Here is an 18,789-nt window from a genome sequence, read left to right as displayed (position 1 = left end):
ACAACCACTCTTGATTGAGTCACATCAACAGGGAGACGATCTAATTACAGATTCAAACATACAATACTGAATAGGGATTAGAAGAAACGGCTGCCTTTACAAAATGGGATTAGGATTAAAACATGGCTTTTCTAGGGTACATATATCCTTTCAAACTGGCACCAGTATCTATCCCAGTCTTTGCCCTTCTAAAAAATTGAATTGTTTATCTTATTAATGAATTGTAAGAATTGTTTATTCTGAATACAGATTCTTTGTTCGGCAAAAATTTAGGGTGAATATTTCTTCTTTGTTGGTGGCTTGTCTCTTCATTTTCTTATCCTTCAAACAGTAGACATTTTTAATTTTGATGAAATCTAATTCATCAATTTTCTCCTTTTATGGCTTATGCTATTTGCATTGCTTATCTCTAAATTTGCAAAAATATTAAACTATATTTTCTTCTAGAAGCTCTATAGTTTAAGCTTTAACTGTTAAGTCTATAATCCATCTCAAATCAATTTTTATATATGGAGTCAGAAAGGGATTGAATTTCAGCAAGATTTATTAAAAATACTTTTCTTTCCCTATTGACTTGCCTTTGAATCCTTGTTTAAAGTTAGTTGGTCATATATTTATATGTGGGTCTATTTTTGGACTCTATTCTGTTCTGCTCATCTATTTACCTACCATTGCTCTAATTCCACACTCTCTTGAAATCAGGTAGCATACTCCTCCAGCTTTCTTCTTTTTCAATTATATTGACTATTTTAGGGCCTTCACTCTTACATAGAAAGTTTTCAATGTGTCAATGTCTATAAACAATTTGTTGAGATTTTATCCAGATTGCTTGAAGCTATGGATCAATTTGAGAAGATCTATCATCTTAACAATATTGACATTCCCAATTCATGTATTTTGTACTTTTCAATGTAGAAGTCTTGCTATTATAAATGGAATTCATAATTAATTTTCTAATTGTTTGTTGCGAGTATATAAAAACACAACTGAAGTTTGCATAGTGGCCTTCTAACCTCTACAATCTTGCTAAATTCACTAATTACTCCTAGTAGTTGCCTTGTAAATTCACAGCTTTATCATCTGCAAATAAAGAAAGTTTTCCTTTTTCCTTCCAATCTGTATGCCTTTTCCTTGTCTTATTGTACTGGCTAGGATCTCCAGTATAGTTTTGAATAGAAGACTGGGGGAAAAAGTGGTAAGAATGAAAACCCTTACCTTAGTCCTGAAATCATTTAATATTTACCCTTAATGGTGTTAGCTTTAGGTTTTTCATAGATGCCCTTCATCAGATTGAAGATAGAATTCCTTCCTAATTCTAGTTTTCAGAGTGATTTTATCTTGATGGATGTTAAATTTTGCAAATCCTTCTCCTTCTATTGAGATTATCATGTCTTTTTTTCTTTTCATTCTATTAATATAGCAAATTATAGTGATTTTTGAATTTTAAATCAACTTTGCATTCCTTGGTTAAACCTCACTTGTTTATAATCTATTACCCGTTTTATATATATTGCAGGATTTGATTTGCTAATGTCTTGTTAAGGATTTTGCAGTCAAATTCATGAGACATATTGGTGTATAGTTTTCCTTCTTGCAATATTTTGGTCAGATTGTGGTAGCAGGGTTTTGCTTGCCTATAAAAAGAATTGGGAGATGTTCTACTTTTATTTCTGAAAAAGCTTGAAAATAATTAGTATTATTTTTTCCTAAATGTTTGATAGAATTTATGAGGGAAATAACCTAGGCCTGTAGTTTTCCTGTGGGAAAGTTTTTGGTTTTACTTTTCATTTTAATTTTGACAATTTAATATTTTTGTACAACCCCCACTCAAAACATTTTCATCGCAACAGAACTAACCATGTTCATCAACAGAAAGTTCTCTCCGGTTCCTTTCCAATCAATTCCTCTTCTCTTCTCCAGAACAACCACCTTTTATACTCTTACTGTAGATAAATTTTGTCTGTTCTTTGACTTCTCTCTCTCACACACAAACACACACAGTATTCACACATATATCCACACACATATGGTATACTCTGAATTCCGCTTCTTTTACTTAAGGCAATGTTTTTAAGATTCATCCACAGCGCTACATGTATTGGTAATTCCTTTTTATTGCCGAGTAGTATTCCATTGTATGAACATTTCACAATTTGTTTATCCATTTTCCTGTTGTTAGACACTTACATTATCTCCAGCTTGAGGCTATCTCTAAATTTGCATTTCCTATCTCTAAATTTTCAAAAATATTAAACTATGAATATTTTTGTACATGTCTTTTGTGGAGATATGTTTTTGTTTCTCTTGGAACAAGATACTGAATTACAGGATAGGTGTATATTTACTTTAATAAGAAACTGCCAAACATTAATACTCCTGCCAGCAATGAGAATTCCAATTGCTCCAACTCTTTGCCCATATTTGGTGTGGCCAATCTTTTTCATTGTAGCCATTTTAGTGGATGTGAAATGGTACACTGCGGTATTAATTTGTGTTAGCCTGATTAATGATATTGGGCAACTTTTCAAGTACTTATTAGTCATCCATATATCTTTATTTGTGAAGCCTTTTGTCAATTAAAAAAAATAGGTTCATTCTGTTTTTATTTTGTTCTTTATATATTCTGTATACAAGTCCTCTATCTGATATAAATGCAATGAATATTTTTTCCTGTCTGCATTTCTGTTAGATTTCCTAGACCGTGTCTTTAAATGAGCAGAAAAAATTACTTTTAATGACATTTATTTAATCATTGTTTTACTTTTATAGTTAGTACTTTCAGTGTCCTGCCCAAGCAATTTTTGCATACTCCAAGGCTGCAAAGGTATTCTCTGTTTTTCTCTATAAGCTTTCTTGTTTTGAGTTTATATTTAGGTGTATGATCCATGTCTATTTAATTATTGTGTATAGAGTGAGAAAGGGGTGAAGTTTCATTTTTTTCCCTAAAGAAATTTGTTCTAGCAACATATTAAGAAAACTATTCTTTCCCCATTGTATTGACTTGCCACCTTCATAAAAATCAATTGAACTTACATTTTAAAGATTTCATAGAGTTTCTATGTATACAATCATGTTCTGGGTGAATAATGACAGTTTTGCTTATTTCCTGAACTTTATGCCATTTTTCTCTTGCTTTATCATATTGGCCTTATAATAAATACTTAATACAAACATCTCATTTAATTCTTATAACAATCCAATGTTATTTCTATTTTACAAATAAAAACAACAACTGAGGCTCAAAAAGATTCAATAACTCGCCCAGTCAAGATTGCATAGCTACTAATAAATCTAGAACTCAAACTCAAGTAGTTTTATTCCAGAGCTGGTACCCAGAACCACTGGCTTATAAATCTGGAAAACTCAAAAGCACAAGAACTAAAAATACCATCAAATTAGTAATAGAAACAATTCCATGAAGAGCAAAGAATATGAACAGTTCACAGAAAAAAAAAGTTTCTCTTAAATATGAAAAGATGCTCAACCCCACTCATATGACATAAATACAAATATAGAAACTAAAACCACAATTGAAGCATTTTTAACCTAACAGATTGACAAAATTCAAAAGTCTGATAACACTCTCAGCAAGGATATGGAAAACAGGATGTTGCTGAGAGTATAAATTGGTTCAATCTCTAGGGAAGGTAATTGGGCCATTTCTAGCATACCTGTTGATCCAGTAATTGTTACTTTGGAAAATTATCATACAGACATACTAAAAGTATATGAGAAATCATATGTACAATGTTATGAACTTCATGTTGACAAAAGCAAGATATTGGAGCAGGCTACGGTGGCTCAGCAGGCAGAGTTTTTGCCTGCCATGCTGGACACCTGGGTTCAATTCCCGGTGTCTACCCATGCAAAAGAAAAAAGCAAGATATTGGAAACAACCAAAATGCTCATCACCAGGTGATTGGCTAAATAAATTATAGTATTTCAACACAATGGAATACTGTGCAGCTATTTAAAAATGTTGACAATCTCTATGTACTGATATGGAAAGAGATTCAATATATATATATTAATATAGAAGCAAAACAATTAAGAGAATATATAACAGTATGTGAAAAGAGAGGGAAAATAAGAATCTACTTACACTTTTACATTTTCTTAAATATACTCCTTACAAGAAACTCCAGAAGGATACATGGAAAAATAATAACAGATGTTGGGAGGCACTGAATGGGAACTGAATAGATAGGGACTGGTGAGAGGCAAAGACTGTCCAATGTGTGCCCTTTGGTCTTTAAACAATGTGAATATATCACCTATTCAAAACATTAAGTTAAGAATTCCTATGCTTAAAAATAAATTTAAAATAAATGGCACCATTTGACAGTAATTTATTTATAAAATAAGTATTTGCCAAGTGCCCACTATATGTCAAGTAGACACCATTCTGGTCCTCAGCAATACAGCAATACAGTGCTGGGTGAGACAAAGTTCTTGCCCTTTTAGTACTTACATTCTAGTGGGATAGACCAAATAAATATTATATATGTATAATTTATTTAAAAAATAAATTTAACAATGGATAATGCAAGGTGGATATTTATAAAAAGTAAATCCAGATAAAGGGGAAAACAGTGATGTGGGAGATGTGGGGTGGTATGCTATTTTAGATAAGGACTCTGGGAAGGCATCTCTGAGGAGCAGGCCTTAAAGTAGAGACCCAAACGAAGTGAGGGAGGAAACAATGTAGGGCAGAGCTTTCCAGGTAGCCAAGGCCCTGAGGCAGAACAACCTTGACGTGTTCCAGAAACAGCAAAAACACTTAACATAGTTGAAGAACTCATTGAGTGAGGAGAACAATGGAAGGTAAGGATATAAAACAGATGTCAGAATCCAGATTATGTGCACTTTGTAGGATATAAGCAAGGATTTTGCTGCTTTTATAAGGAGCTATTGGGGTTTTAAAGAAAAAACCCTAAACTGGCTTGTTTAAGATTCAGCCAGTACATGCACCTTCCAGGGTGTTTGGCCTTCCAGGTTGTCAGAAGACTGAAATATTTCAAATCCAGTTAGCAAGTAGCTGATTCCTGGTAAATAGTGTCACCTGTCATGCTGATTCCTTTCCCAGGACCCTATCACCACCACCACCTACCTATTCCCACCCCATGAACTAACAACTAAATAAGTGGCTCAGCAGAGGCTATTGAGGTGGGGAAATTAATCAGTTTAAGAATTTAGAACCAGTGAGATTCAGCAATTTACAGGGCGAATAAAGGTTTTTCTTTCCTTACAATTAGAAAGCCTGCTTAGGACACTGTGTCCTGGGCTTCTATCCCACCAAGAATCAGTAGGGATCAATACTGAGTCTGCACTCATGTTTGGTACAATACAAATAAGCAAGCTAGAGAAATAGGCTGAGTGTCCCTAAAGTCTAAGATAAAGATAGAGGAAAGGGAAAATCCAGTGAACTTTTATATAAATAATCTCTCTCCTCAGCATTCCCTAAGTGATTTTTAACTTTTGCACAATATGTTAACCATCAAACTTTGTTTTTATGTTCAATTCCATAAAACTGTTATTACCAAGGTTGGTTTTTTTTTTTTTTTTTTATGCATGGGCAGGCACCGGGAAACGAACCCGGGTCTCCAGCATTGCAGGCAAAAACTCTGCCTGGTGAGCCAGCATGGCCCACCCACCAAGGCCGTTTTTTTTTTTTACACACATTGTGGTAATAGGGAAATAGAAAATAATCAGTCTTTTCAGTACCGAATGCAACCTTAACATTCTCATAGCTGCACTCAATAAAGTCAATATGTTTGTGTAATGATGTGTATGTAGTTTCTGGAATCCTAATCTCAACATAGAACTATGATCATTGACACACAGCATCTCTAATTTCGTATATGAAACCTGTTTTACACACCATATACTGATAGTTCAGTGTGAGAAATTAGTACAGATGTCAAAGTCTGTCAAAACCAATTTCCCCAAAATTGCATGAAATTTCTGATATTGTTTCCCACTTCCATCCATTTCACAAAGTTCCTGCTCTTTGAAAACACGTCTACTGCTCTGAAATCTAGGATCCTAACATCTTAGTACACCACATTAAGTTCTACTTCATTCTCATTCATTTAATTTCTTTGAACATCAAAATTTCTAGTTTAATTACCTAAGAGACAAGTAAATATTTGCTAAAATAAATTGATAACATGAACCTAAACTAAAGGAAAAGCAACTGAAAAGAACATTGAGGAGAAATCCAAGCACTACTTAGAAACAATCAGTCTCTGGGCACCAGATTATATTCACTCATGTTTATTTTCTGACTGTAAATACCTTCACTCCAGAGATTAAAAACGATTTTATGCAAGGAAGGCCTGTTTTAGCAGAACACTTGCTGAAAAATGTCTCGGCTTTCCTTTTTGTTCTTTTTAATAGAATTCCTTATGAAATGCTGAAACTTTCCTTCATTTAGGTCTAGTACACATGGTTTAGAACCAGTTAGGACCATGATTTAATATTAGATGGAAATTATTCTTAACAATACTTTTTTATATTGCAATGTCATAAAATTTAAAGAAAACAAAACAAAACAAAACTACTTACACCACAGCAAGCCGAAGTCTGGATAGACGGTATGAAACAACCAGCAGCCGCCTATTTCCTCACAGACTAAACTTTGTTCCCTTCCTGGCTGTTTTTGGATCTGGTTCACACTGATATACATTTACAGTGGCCTTGGAAGCTACCACTCAACAGAGCAAGGTGGGAGGGTTTGTTAATTTAACTCCTGCTTGGTAACTGCTTATCAGTAACGTCTCAAAGGTAGAGTTCAACGTGTTTAAAAAGACAAATGTAAGGGAGATTACAGGCAAAACCTGGAAAATCTCAAATCTCTTTTGGCTGGGTTTTGGTTTTGAGGGGATTTCCTTCCCATATATTTCTACTGAAGAAAACAAAACAAAACAAAATGGATAGTTATTTGAGCTTCTAAAATCTTACTTTCTTTTATAAAAGTTTTCCTTCCTCCTCAGAATCTGTACACTGTGCAATAATGGCAGAAAGAGGCCAGAAATCTGCTTCTTTATTATAGTGCCCCTTCATTCTTCCCAATTCTTATAGTTAGAGAAATAATGCAGAATTCTTGCTAAATGTCCTGCTTTCTGACATTCGTACCACCTACAGAACTAATGTAAACTGAGAACCTGAATCCCAAACTCTGTTTTTGCAAGGTAAATTTTATGTTGCTTCATCTCCTTCCCCAACCCTTAGCATCTTCCCACCTCACCTACTAAATTTCTTTAATTTGTACCATTAGTCTTTGAAGCAGCAACCCCTCACTATATACTTAATGCACAAATCACTTTATAAGCATTATTTCATTCTCTCCCAGGTAATACATTTTAAGCTCAATCATATTTCAGTTCTTCTTAATCTGATTCTCTGTATCTAATTTGGCTCCTTCAGCACCCAGTGATGCTCCACAATAGGCACTAATTCCCAGAACCTGTGACTGTTTTACCAAACATGGTAAAAGGAACATTGCAGATGTGAATAAGATTTGTGACCTTGAGATGAAGAGATGATCCTAGATTCACATCAATCCTTAAAAGAGAAGAATCTTTTCCGGCTGTGGTCAGAGAGATGTGACATGAGAACTTCACCAGCTCTTGCTGCTGGCTTTGAAGACAGAAAGAGGGGAGCTATAAGCCAAGAAATGAAAGTAGCCTCTTAAAGTTGGAAAAGACAAGGAAACAGATTCTCTTCTAGAGCTTCCAGAAAGGAATGAAGCCTTGTTGACACCTTGGCTTCAGTCCAGTGAGACCCTTGTTGGAGTTTTGACCTACAGAACTGTAAGATAATAAATGTGTGTTGTTTTAAGACACTAAATTTATGATAATTTGTTATGGCAGCAATAAAAAATACAATCAATTTCAAAATGACCCTTTTAAAATATTATACCCAAAACTGAAGAGAATACTCCAAATGAGTCTGAAGAAGAGAATGATAATGGTGGAACTAACAAATTCCTTAATGTGGATGATATACTTTTAAAAGGCAACTCAAGATTGTTTTAGATTCATAGATGCATTATACACTTCCCTTAGTGGACTCCTGAATCTTCTTTACACAAATTTCCATTAAACCAGGTACCTGACTGTACCCTAATTATTTTTTCAACTAATTTTGGAGATGAAACGCAAAACTTTAAAATACAACCCTGTTAAATTTCACCTTACATTGTAATCCTGAGATTTCAATGTAGCACCTCGAATTAGATCCTTCCAAACTATTAAGATCATTTTGACTTACACCTCTGTCCTCTGTCATGGGAAGTATCCTTTTTAGCCTAACTGAATCTATTTAATGCCCATGATTTCATCCAAGTTATTAGTAAATAACAATGAATAGTCAAGGTCAAGAACAGAGTTCTAGAACCTGTTATTAGAAACTTCTTTAGTTTGATACTGGTCCAGGTACAAATACTTCAGGGGTACACATGTTTGATCAGCTACAAAACCATCTACTCTCACATGATTTACATTTTATGGGTTCCTCAAACAGATCAGGAGACTCAAATGCCTTAATAAATAAAGGTGTGTTTACAGCATATCAATCCACTAGAACCCTACTGGAAATGGGAATATGGTTAGTTTATATGAACAGATGTTTTTGTCTTTTGTTTTTGGATGTTGTCTATTTTTGTTTTTGTTTTTTGGTAATTCAGTGCTGGCTCTTAGTGATTATCATTTTCTTTTAAGAGATTAAAATTACCAGTTAATTATTCTTTCTGGAATTCTACTTGAGATTAAGGAGAAGTTTACTCAATTGTACACAGTGACACTGAACTCTGTCTCAAAAAAGGAAAAGAAGGGAATCATTATGAATAAAAGCATGGCTGAAGGAATGAGCACTGTGTGCCTCTGGGAGAGTGAGAAGACCAGACTAATTAGAGCAGTGGTTGTTTGTTGGAAAGAAATGTAAAAGTGGAGTTGAATAATATGATGTAAAGCCTTGAAAAGGGAGCTAGGATTTCAACTTAATATATAAAAAAAAAAAACAGGAAGAATTAGAAGATTTTAAAGCAAGAGAATAAAGTAATAAAAGGAAAACTTTAATAATATTAACAATATCACTGAAAAATGGGCAAAATATATCAACAGATAGTTCACAGAAGAAAAATAAATGCCCTGGAATATGAAGACACCTAACTTCATCATTATAGGAGAAATGCAAATTGAAAGTACAACAACCTAATTTTAACTTACATTTTAGTCTATAAATTGGCAAAGTTCAAAAAGTTTCATAGGATGCATGGATGGTTCAGTGATAGAATGCTCACCTTCCATGCGGAAGACCTGGGTTTGATTCAGGGACCATGCACCCCTTTCCCCCACAAAAAAAGTCTCATAAGACAATGTCGATGAGGTTGTGGGGAAATTATGAGAGGATAAATTGGTAGAAACTCTGAAGAACAAACAGGCAATCAAAGTTATAAATGCATATATTCTTTCACCCAGCAATAACAAAAAATATACTCACATGCAAATTTATATTAAGTATATAAAAATACAAGGTACAGAGCAGTATATTTAGAATGCAGGTATTTGTGTGTGTGCTTAAAGAATGTGTTTGTGTGCAATCTGAGAATCTCTGCAAGAATACCCAAGAAACCAGGAAGAGTGGGCTGTCTCTAGAAAAAGAGACTGGATGGCTGGGACTCAGGGGATAGGAAAGAGACTTACAGATAATGTTGTCCTTTCTAAATTTTTACCAAGGCTGGGATTACCTATTGATAAATAAATAGACATACTAAGTGCAATGTAGTACTTGAATTACATCCTGAAATACAAAAAGGACAGTTGCAGAAAAACTGGTGAGAGTTGTAGAAAAATTGGTGAAGTGAGAGTCAGGAGTTTGGTAATAGGCAAGTATTAATGTTAATTTCTTGGTTTTGACAATTGAATCATAATATATAAGATGTTAACATTTGGAGAAACTAGGTGAAATTTATACAGGAACTTCCTGTATTACCTTTGCAATTTTTCTGTAAATAAAAAATGACTCCCAAAATTAAAAGATTATTAAAACAATAAATAAATCCAAAAATTAAAAGATTTTTAAAACAATAAATAAATAGACTTTTGAAAAGTTGTTACCGCAGCTAGGGAAAAAATGGCTTGGAGAGAGGAGAGATTAGAACCAAAGAGGCCAGATGGGAAACTGTGGGCATAATGTTGGCCTGAGATGTGACAAGCCTACGTTACGGTAAAAGTCATGAAGAGACAAATAATTAACATGGATGTAAGATACACTTCAAAAGAAAAATATCAACAAAATGTTTGCAATATTAGAGATGAGAACAGTGATACCAGTTATAAAGAATGGCAATTAGAAGAGCGTTGGTTTGAAGTGAAATGAGATTCACTTAAGTCATTCATTCAACAAATATTTATTGGTACCTACTATGCCAGGGACTTTGCAAGGGAATGAAGAAGCAACAGGGAGTTTATAATGCCAAGTATGAAGTGACCCTGAAACATCCCAGTAGATTTGTCCAAAAGCATTTGGATATATAAGACAAGAATTCAGATGAGACGATGTGCTGGTTTGAAAGGATTTATGTACCCCAGAAAAGCCATGTTTTAATCCTAACCCCATTTTGTAAAGACAGCCATTTCTTCTAATCCCTATTCAGCACTGCATGCTGGAAATTTTAATTAGATTATCTCCATGGAGATCTGACTCAATCAAGTACGGGTATTAAACTTGATTGAGTGGAGATGTGTCTCCACCCATTCCAGGTGGGTTTTGATTACTTCACTGGAATCCTTTAAAAGAGGAAGCATTTTGGAGGAAGCTTCACAATGACATAGCCATGAGAAGCAGAGAGTCACCAGCCTGTGACCTTTGGAGATGAAGAAGGAAAACGCCTCCCGGGGAGCTTCATGAAACAAGAGACCTGGAGAGAAAGCCAGCAGACGCCACTGTGTTTGCCTATGCCTTTCCACTTGAGAGAAACCCAGAACTTCATCAGCCTTCTTGAATCAAATCATCTTTCCCTGGATGCCTTAGATTGGCCATTTCTATAGACTTGCTTTAAGTGGGACATTTTAATAGCCTTAGAACTGTAAACTAGCAACGTATTAAATTCCCCTTGGGTGGTGCAATGGTGGCTCAGTGGCAAGAATTCTTGCCTGCCGAGCTGTAGACCCGGATTCGATTTCCAGAGCCTGCCCATGCCAAAAAAAAATTTTTAATAAATAAATTCTCCTTTATAAAAGCCATTCCATTTCTGGTATCTTGCATTCCAGCAGCTAGCAAACTAGAACTGAGGACAAAAGTGGAATAGTGAGGGTGATATGAAGTGTGGAAGGAGAGGTCAAAACTGAGCTGTGGGACAATTAAGGGAAGAGAATAGTAGCAAAGAAGGCAAGGAAATGATGACCAAAGATTCATGAAAAGGATAATACAATTTCCTAGAAACTGAGATAAAAGGAAGACCTAAGAAGAAAGGTTCCATCAAATATACTGTCCAGGAAAATGAGGATATAAAAAAAGACCACAAGATGGTTAAAAGAGAGAGAGAGAAATCACTGATGGTAAAAGGAAGTCACACAAGAGACCTCTGACAGTTTCAGAAAAGCCTTAATGAAACCAATTTTTACAGAAGCAAAAATTGTCCTACAAGAAAGCATTTCTGATTTAAAGTTATTTGGGAAATAGGATTTCATTTATGACCATGCTTCTCATACTGGGGTACTGAAGCCACGGGATGGATCTTTTTGTGGTATTAGCTTTGTTTGGAGGAAAATATATTGAAACAGAGATAAAATGCAAAATTTGCACAAGTTTTGAAGACAAATCCTGAGATTTCAAGCATACAATTTATTTATAGGTGGCCACTTCCTAACTTTTAGGGCTACAAATTTACTTTTTACTTCCATAGGGGATACTTGGGTGGAAATTTGAGAATCACTGACACAATGATTACCTTTGCTGAAATAAGTATATGCTATTAAAATTCAGGACACTTCTAATTCGAAAAAATAAATTTATGAACTATGGCCTCAAATGGAAAATTACCAAAAAATACTTCACAAAGAAGATAAGTAATGACCTCCATAATCACGAGGTTGGGAGAATTCTCAATTATTCCATTTTTGCTTTAAAATAAAATTCAGGGAATGTGAATTGATAGAAATACCCTAGCTGTCTATTAAACAGAATAACTAATACTACCATGCAATTAGGCATTACCTAGAAAAGTTGAAGAAGCATATACGTACAACCAGCAACCCAACTCCCAGACAAACACCCTAGCAGAGGTTCCTAACTGGTATGCCAAAGCACCCTAGTGTATAATGAAATGGTTACAGGTGTGCCCAGATGCATGCTCTCAGCTCTCCAGCCAAGTAAAAGCATCCTGGCCAGAGGCATGGTTTCATTCCTTTAATCCAATGTGTTTACAAATATTATCTATCATTTTCTATGTGTGCTAAAACATGAAAAGGGTTGGTAAATATTGATAAAGAAGTTCTTTTTTGTTTTTTAATTTAAAAATTTTTTTAAATACCAAAAAATGCAAACATTTATAACTTTTGATCATTCCATTCTACATATATAATCAATAATTCACAATATCATCACATAGTTGCATATTCATCATCAAGACCATTTCTTAGAACATTTGCATCTATTCAGAAAAAGAAATAAAAAGAAAACAGAAAAAAATTCATACATACCATACCCCCCACCCACCCCCCTCACTGATCACCAGCAATTCACTCTAAATTTATTTTAACATTTGTTCCCCCTATTATTCATCCTTATTCCATATGTTTTACTCATCTACTGATAAGGTAGATAAAATGAGCATCAGACACAAGGTTTTCACAATCACACAGTCACACTTTGAAAGCTACATCACTATACAATCATCATCAAGAAACTATGTAGAATGGTATGATTTCTAAATGTTGGGTTAATTTCTTTTTTTCCGTTAATTAATAAAAAAAAATTTGTTAAAAAAAAAAAAAAGAAACATGGCTACTGGAACACAGCTCCACATTTTCAGGCAGTTCCCTTCAGCCTCTCCACTACATCTTGACTAACAAGGTGATATCTATTTAATACATAAGAATAACCTTCAGGATAACCTCTCGACTCTGTTTGGAATCTCTCAGCCACTGACACTTAATTTTGTCACATTTCACTCTTCCCCCTTTTGGTCAAGAAGTTTTTCTCAATCCCCTGATGCTGAGTCTCAGCTCATTCTAGGGGTTTTCTCAATCCCCTGATGCTGGGTCTCAGCTCATTCTAGGGGTTTTCTCAATCCCTTGATGCTGAGTCTCAGCTCATTATAGGATTTCTGTCCCATGTTGCCAGGAAGGTCCTCACCGCTGGGAGTCATGTCCCATGCAGACAGGGGGAAGGTGGTGAGTTTGCTTGTTGTGTTGGCTGGAAAGAGAGGCCACATCTGAGCAACAAAAGAGGTTCTCTTGAGGGTGACTCTTAGGCCTAATTTTAAGTAGGCTTGACCTATCATCTGTGGGGTCAAGTTTCATATGAAGAAACCCCAAGACTGGGAGCTCAGCCTATAGCTTTGGTTGTCCACACTGCTTGTGAGAATATCAAGAATTCAACTTGGGGAAGTTGAATTTTCCCCCTTTCTCACCATTCCCCAAAGGGGACTTTGCAAATACTTTTTTATTCACTGTTCAAATCACTGTGGGATTTATCGGGGCATCACTCTGGACAAACCAACAAAATCTCATATCCTACTCAAGGTTTCATGTACTTATAGTGTTCAATTAAGCTGTCTACATAAGTTATATTAGGAAATGCACTAGTCAAAATATAAATTTTGTACTAAATAAACATTTTTTGCTTTAGTTTCACACATAAGGTAAAATTTTAAAATATTAATACCATCTATTTTCAGCACCCTGCAGTAATGACATTCCTTTGTTCTTCCTCATGCAAAAACATTTTTAAATTTGTACATTTAATCACTATCATTATACACTCTAGGCATTCCTAGATTATACCATCTCATTCTTTATCATCTTTCTTTCTGATTTCATTTGTGCCACCAGCCCTCCTCCCTCTTTCATTCTCACATTCAGCTTCATTCAGTGTTTTAACATAATTGTATTACAGTTAGGTAATATTGTGCTGTCCATTTCTGAGTTTTTATATTCAGTCCCGTTGCACAATCTGTATCCCTTCATCTCCAATTACCCAATATCTTACCCTATTTCTACCTTCTGATGGTCTCTGTTACCAATTCTCCAAGTTTATTCACTAATGTCAGTTCATATCAGTGAGACCATAAAGTATTTGTCCTTTTGTTTCTGGCTAATCTCACTCAGCATAATATCCTTAAGGTGCCTCCATGTTGTTACATACTTCATAACTTTATTCTGTCTTACGGCTGCATAATATTCCATTGTATGTATATACCACAGTTTGTTTAGCCATTCATCTGTTGATGAACATTTTGACTGTTTCCATCTCTTTGCAATTGTAAATAATGCTGCTATAAACATTGGTGTGCAAATGTATGTTTGTGTACTTGTCCTCATGTCCTCTGAGTAGATACCTAGCAATAGTATTGCTGGGTCATATGGCAATTCTATATTTAGTTTTTTGGGGAACCACCAAACTGCCTTCCACAGCAGTTGTGCCATTTGACATTCCCACCAACAGTGAATACGTGTGCCTCTTTCTGCACATCCTCTCCAGCACTTGTTACTTTCTGTTTTATTGAAAGTGGCCATTCTGGTGGTGTGATATGATACCTCATTGTGGTTTTGATTTGCATTTCTCTAATAGTCAGGGAAGTTGAGCATCTCTTCATGTGCCTTTTGGCCACTTGTATTTCCTCTTCTGAGAAGTGTCTGTTCAAGTCTTTTGCCGATTTTGTAATTGGTTTGTCTTCTTTTGTTGTTGAGTTGAACAATCTCTTTATAAATTCTGGATACTACACCTTTATCTGATATATCGTTTCCAAATATTTTTTCCCATTGTGTAGGCTGTCTTTTTACTTTCTTGATGAAGTTCTTTGATGAGCAAAAGTGTTTAATTTTGAGGAGTTCCCATTTATTTATTTATTTCTTCAATACTCTTGCTTTGGGTGTAAGGTCTAGGAAACCACCTCCTAGTATAAGATTTATAAGATATTTCCCTACATTTTCTTCTAACTGTTTTATGGTCTTAGATCTAATTTTTAGGTCTTTGATCCATTTTGAGTTAATTTTTAATAGGGTGTTAGATATGGGTCCCCTTTCATTTTTTTTGCATATGGATATCCAGTTCTCTAGGCACCATTTATTGAAGAGACTGTTCTGTCCCAGGTGAGTTGGCTTGACTGCCTTATCAAAGAACAATTGTCCATAGATGAGAGGGTCTATATCTGAACACTCTATTCTATTCCATTGGTCAGTATATCTATCTTTATGCCTGCACCATGCTGTTTTGACTACTGTAGCTTCATAGTACCCCTTAAAGTCAGATAGTGTGAGACCTTCGACTTCATTTTTTTTCCTCAGGATACTTTTAGCTATTCGGGGCACTCTGCCCTTCCAGATAAATTTGCTTATTGGTTTTTCTATTTCTGAAAAGTAAGTTGTTGGGATTTTAAATGGTATTGCATTGAATCTATAAATCAATTTAGGTAGAATTGACACCTTAACTATATTTAGTCTTCCAAACCATGAACACGGTATGCCCTTCCATCTATTTAGGTCTTCTGTTATTTCTTGTAATAATTTCTTGTAGTTTTTTTGTACAGGTCTTTTGTCACTTTAGTTAAATTTATTCCTAAATATTTTATTCTTTTGGTTGCAATTGTAAATGGAATTCTTTTATTGATTTTCTCCTCAGATTGTTCATTACTAGTGTATAGAAACACTACAGATTTTTGAGTGTTGATCTTGTAACCTGCCACTTTGCTGTACTCACTTATTAGCTCTGGTGGTTTTGCTGTGGATTTTTGGGGGTTTTCGACATTTAGTATCAGATCATCTGCAAACAGTGAGAGTTTGACTTCTTCCTTTCCAATTTTGATGCCTTGTATTTCTTTTTCTTGTCTGATTGCTCTGGATGGAACTTCCAACACAATGTTGAATAACAGTGGTGATAGTGGACATCCTTGTCTTGTTTCTGATCTTAGGGGGAAAGTTTTCAGTATTTTCCCATTGAAGATAATATTAGCTGTGGGTTTTTCATATATTCCCAATAAAGAAGCTCTTGCACATGTGTACTAGACACATAAACAAGAATGTTCATAGATGCAATGTCTGTAATAAGAAAAAACTGGAACATCCCAAAAGTCGATCAATAAATTCACCTAATAATAAATTCTGGAATGCTCATACAATAGCATGTTATGCTACTGTGAAAACTAATGAGCAAAAGCTTTATGCATTAGATATATGGATATATCTATAGATGTAATATTGAGTAAAAAAAGAGCAAGTCCCAGAAAAATACATATGACACAATACCATTTTTTCTAGTGTTCAAAATATGCAAAATTAAGTAATATGCAAAATTAAGTAATATACCATTTAAGGGTACACAAATACTTAATATGATAATTGAAAAAAAGCAAGAGAATCATTAACACAAAATTCAGAACTCTGGTTACCTCTGAGGGAGCAAAATTAAAATAACTGGGATCAGGGAGCAGCACACATGAGATATTAGAAGAATTGGTAATACTGCTTTTCTTAAACTAGGCTATAGGCACACACCTATTCTCTATATAGTTATTCCATAATCCTTACAGATATTTTATTAAAAACTTTATATCAATATATAATAAACTTTGTTGTGGTTTGCTAGCTGCCAGAATGCAATATACCAGAATCAGAATGGTTTTTAAAATGGGGAATTTAATAAGTTGTTAGTTTATAGTTCTAAGGCCAAGAAAATGTCCAATTAAAACAAGTCTATAGAAATGTCCTATCTAAGGCATCCATCCAGGGAAAGATACCTTGGTTCAAGAAGGCCGATGAAGTTCAGGGTGTCTCTCTCAAATGAGAAGGCATATGGCAAACATAGTCAGGGCTTCTCTCTCAGCTAGAAGGGCACATGGCCAATATGGTATCATCTGCTAACTTTCTCTCCCGGCCTCCTGTTTCATGAAGCTCCCCAGGAGGCATTTTCCTTCTTCATCTCCAAGGATCGCTGGCTGGTAGACTCTGCTTCGTGGTGCTGCAGCATTCTCTGCTCTCTCTGAATCTTCATTCTTCAAAATGTTTCCTCTTTTATAGGACTCCAGAAACTTATCCAGACCCACTCAAATGGGTGGAGACATGTTGTTACCTAATCCAGTTTAACAACCACTCATGATTAAATCACATCATCCAGGGAGATGATCTGATTCCAGTTTCAAACATACCGTATTGAATAGGGATTATTCTACCTTTATGAAATGGGATTTTGATTAAAACATGGCTTTTCTAGGGGGTATACATCCTTTCAAACCAGCACACATCTTTTTAAAAAGCTCTACTTTGTCCAAAGATAGAGAGCAAATTTGTCTGCCATTTCTGCAACAGAGAGATACATGGAATAGGAGGCACTGAAAGCACCAAATTATAAAAAACGCTGCAGATCAAACATTGAATCTTTCATAAAACCCCTACAGACTCATATAAAACTCCAACAATAAAGGATTTGAAAGCTATAAAATAACAAATTGAAACTCAATTCATATGATATCATTTCGTGAGACACTGTATGTGCATATTTAACATCAAATGGGATATGGACTTCAAAAATCAGGACTTGAATTGCCAGCCTAGAGATGAAAACCCCCTTGCTCTTTTCTAAAAGTCAACATTTCATTCTGCATTTAGACCACACAAAAGACATTTACAGAATGACAATACTTTAATTCATCATGTGTATTTGCAATGTTTGCTTAGTCAAATGGCCATCTGTTGGTCAATGTCATTTAAGGACAGGTTTATATAAATCTTCAAGAGCAAGAACTGGGTCTGTTTCAAAAACCTTGGTTTTTTGAAAACATTTTAAGAATTCCGGCTGTAATCTGTTTCCTTATATTTTATGGGTTAGACATGAGAAACTATTCTGCCAATCCAGATGAGCTAAAATAGACTTCAAGGAAATAAACTTCCAAATTAATTAAATTTATTATTTTTTACTTGAAATATAAAAGAAATCCTCTTTTAGCTTTCCCTTTAATAACAATAATAAAAAGGGGGGCACTGAAAACCAGAGAGGTTAATGTTTACACAAAGGCAATTTTTTTCCTTTAAAGTTTTAATGGATGAGTGACCTTGCTGGAATTCCCCTGTCAGTTCTGGAGTATCTGTTTGGAAGTTTCAAACAGAAACTACTTTCACATGATACATCAGAATGATATGCCAAGTGGTATCTGCCTCTGTACTTTGAACTTCGATGCAATATCACAGATGAATCGGTAAACTTTACACAGAAAAAGAAAGGCTTTCTTTTCTTCTCAAGCCATTTAATAAAAGTTCAAATTTAAAAGTATGTGTTTCTGTTTGGAGTCATGAAAAAGTTTTGATAATGGATGGTGATGATGGTAGCACAACATTGTGATTGTAATTGATTTCAAGGAAACATACACTTTAGAGTGGTTAAGATGGGAAATTTTGTGTGTGTGTGTATATATATCCACAATAAAAAAATTAAATGTATTTGATATTATATATTTATTTTCAGTGGTTTAGTTTAGATTCATAACTACGTCACACTGGAAAGGACAGGTTACCCATAGTCTTTTTCACAGTAAACCTGAAATAATTTCCTCTCAAAGTAGATAATTTA

General features: G+C 34.8%; 1 protein-coding gene across 7 annotated transcripts in view; it reads right to left on the bottom strand.

Annotated features, from left to right (window-relative positions):
- The window catches only part of MAP3K13 (mitogen-activated protein kinase kinase kinase 13), a 210,433-nt gene that overhangs the window by 152,479 nt on the left and 39,165 nt on the right, over positions 1-18,789 (bottom strand). For 2 of the 7 annotated variants that reach the window (XM_077117782.1, XM_077117786.1), the window contains exon 1: positions 6,568-9,992. The exons of the other annotated variants lie outside the window; for them this stretch is intronic. The gene's annotated coding sequence lies outside the window, so the exon portion shown is untranslated. Of the gene's footprint in view, positions 1-6,567; positions 9,993-18,789 lie in introns of those variants that run through there. 7 annotated transcript variants of the gene reach the window in all.

This window comes from Tamandua tetradactyla, chromosome 10 (genome assembly GCF_023851605.1).
Source record: "Tamandua tetradactyla isolate mTamTet1 chromosome 10, mTamTet1.pri, whole genome shotgun sequence".
Lineage (NCBI taxonomy): Eukaryota > Metazoa > Chordata > Mammalia > Pilosa > Myrmecophagidae > Tamandua > Tamandua tetradactyla.
Note: the sequence above shows the minus strand (reverse complement) of the source record. Positions and strands in the feature narration are given on the sequence as shown.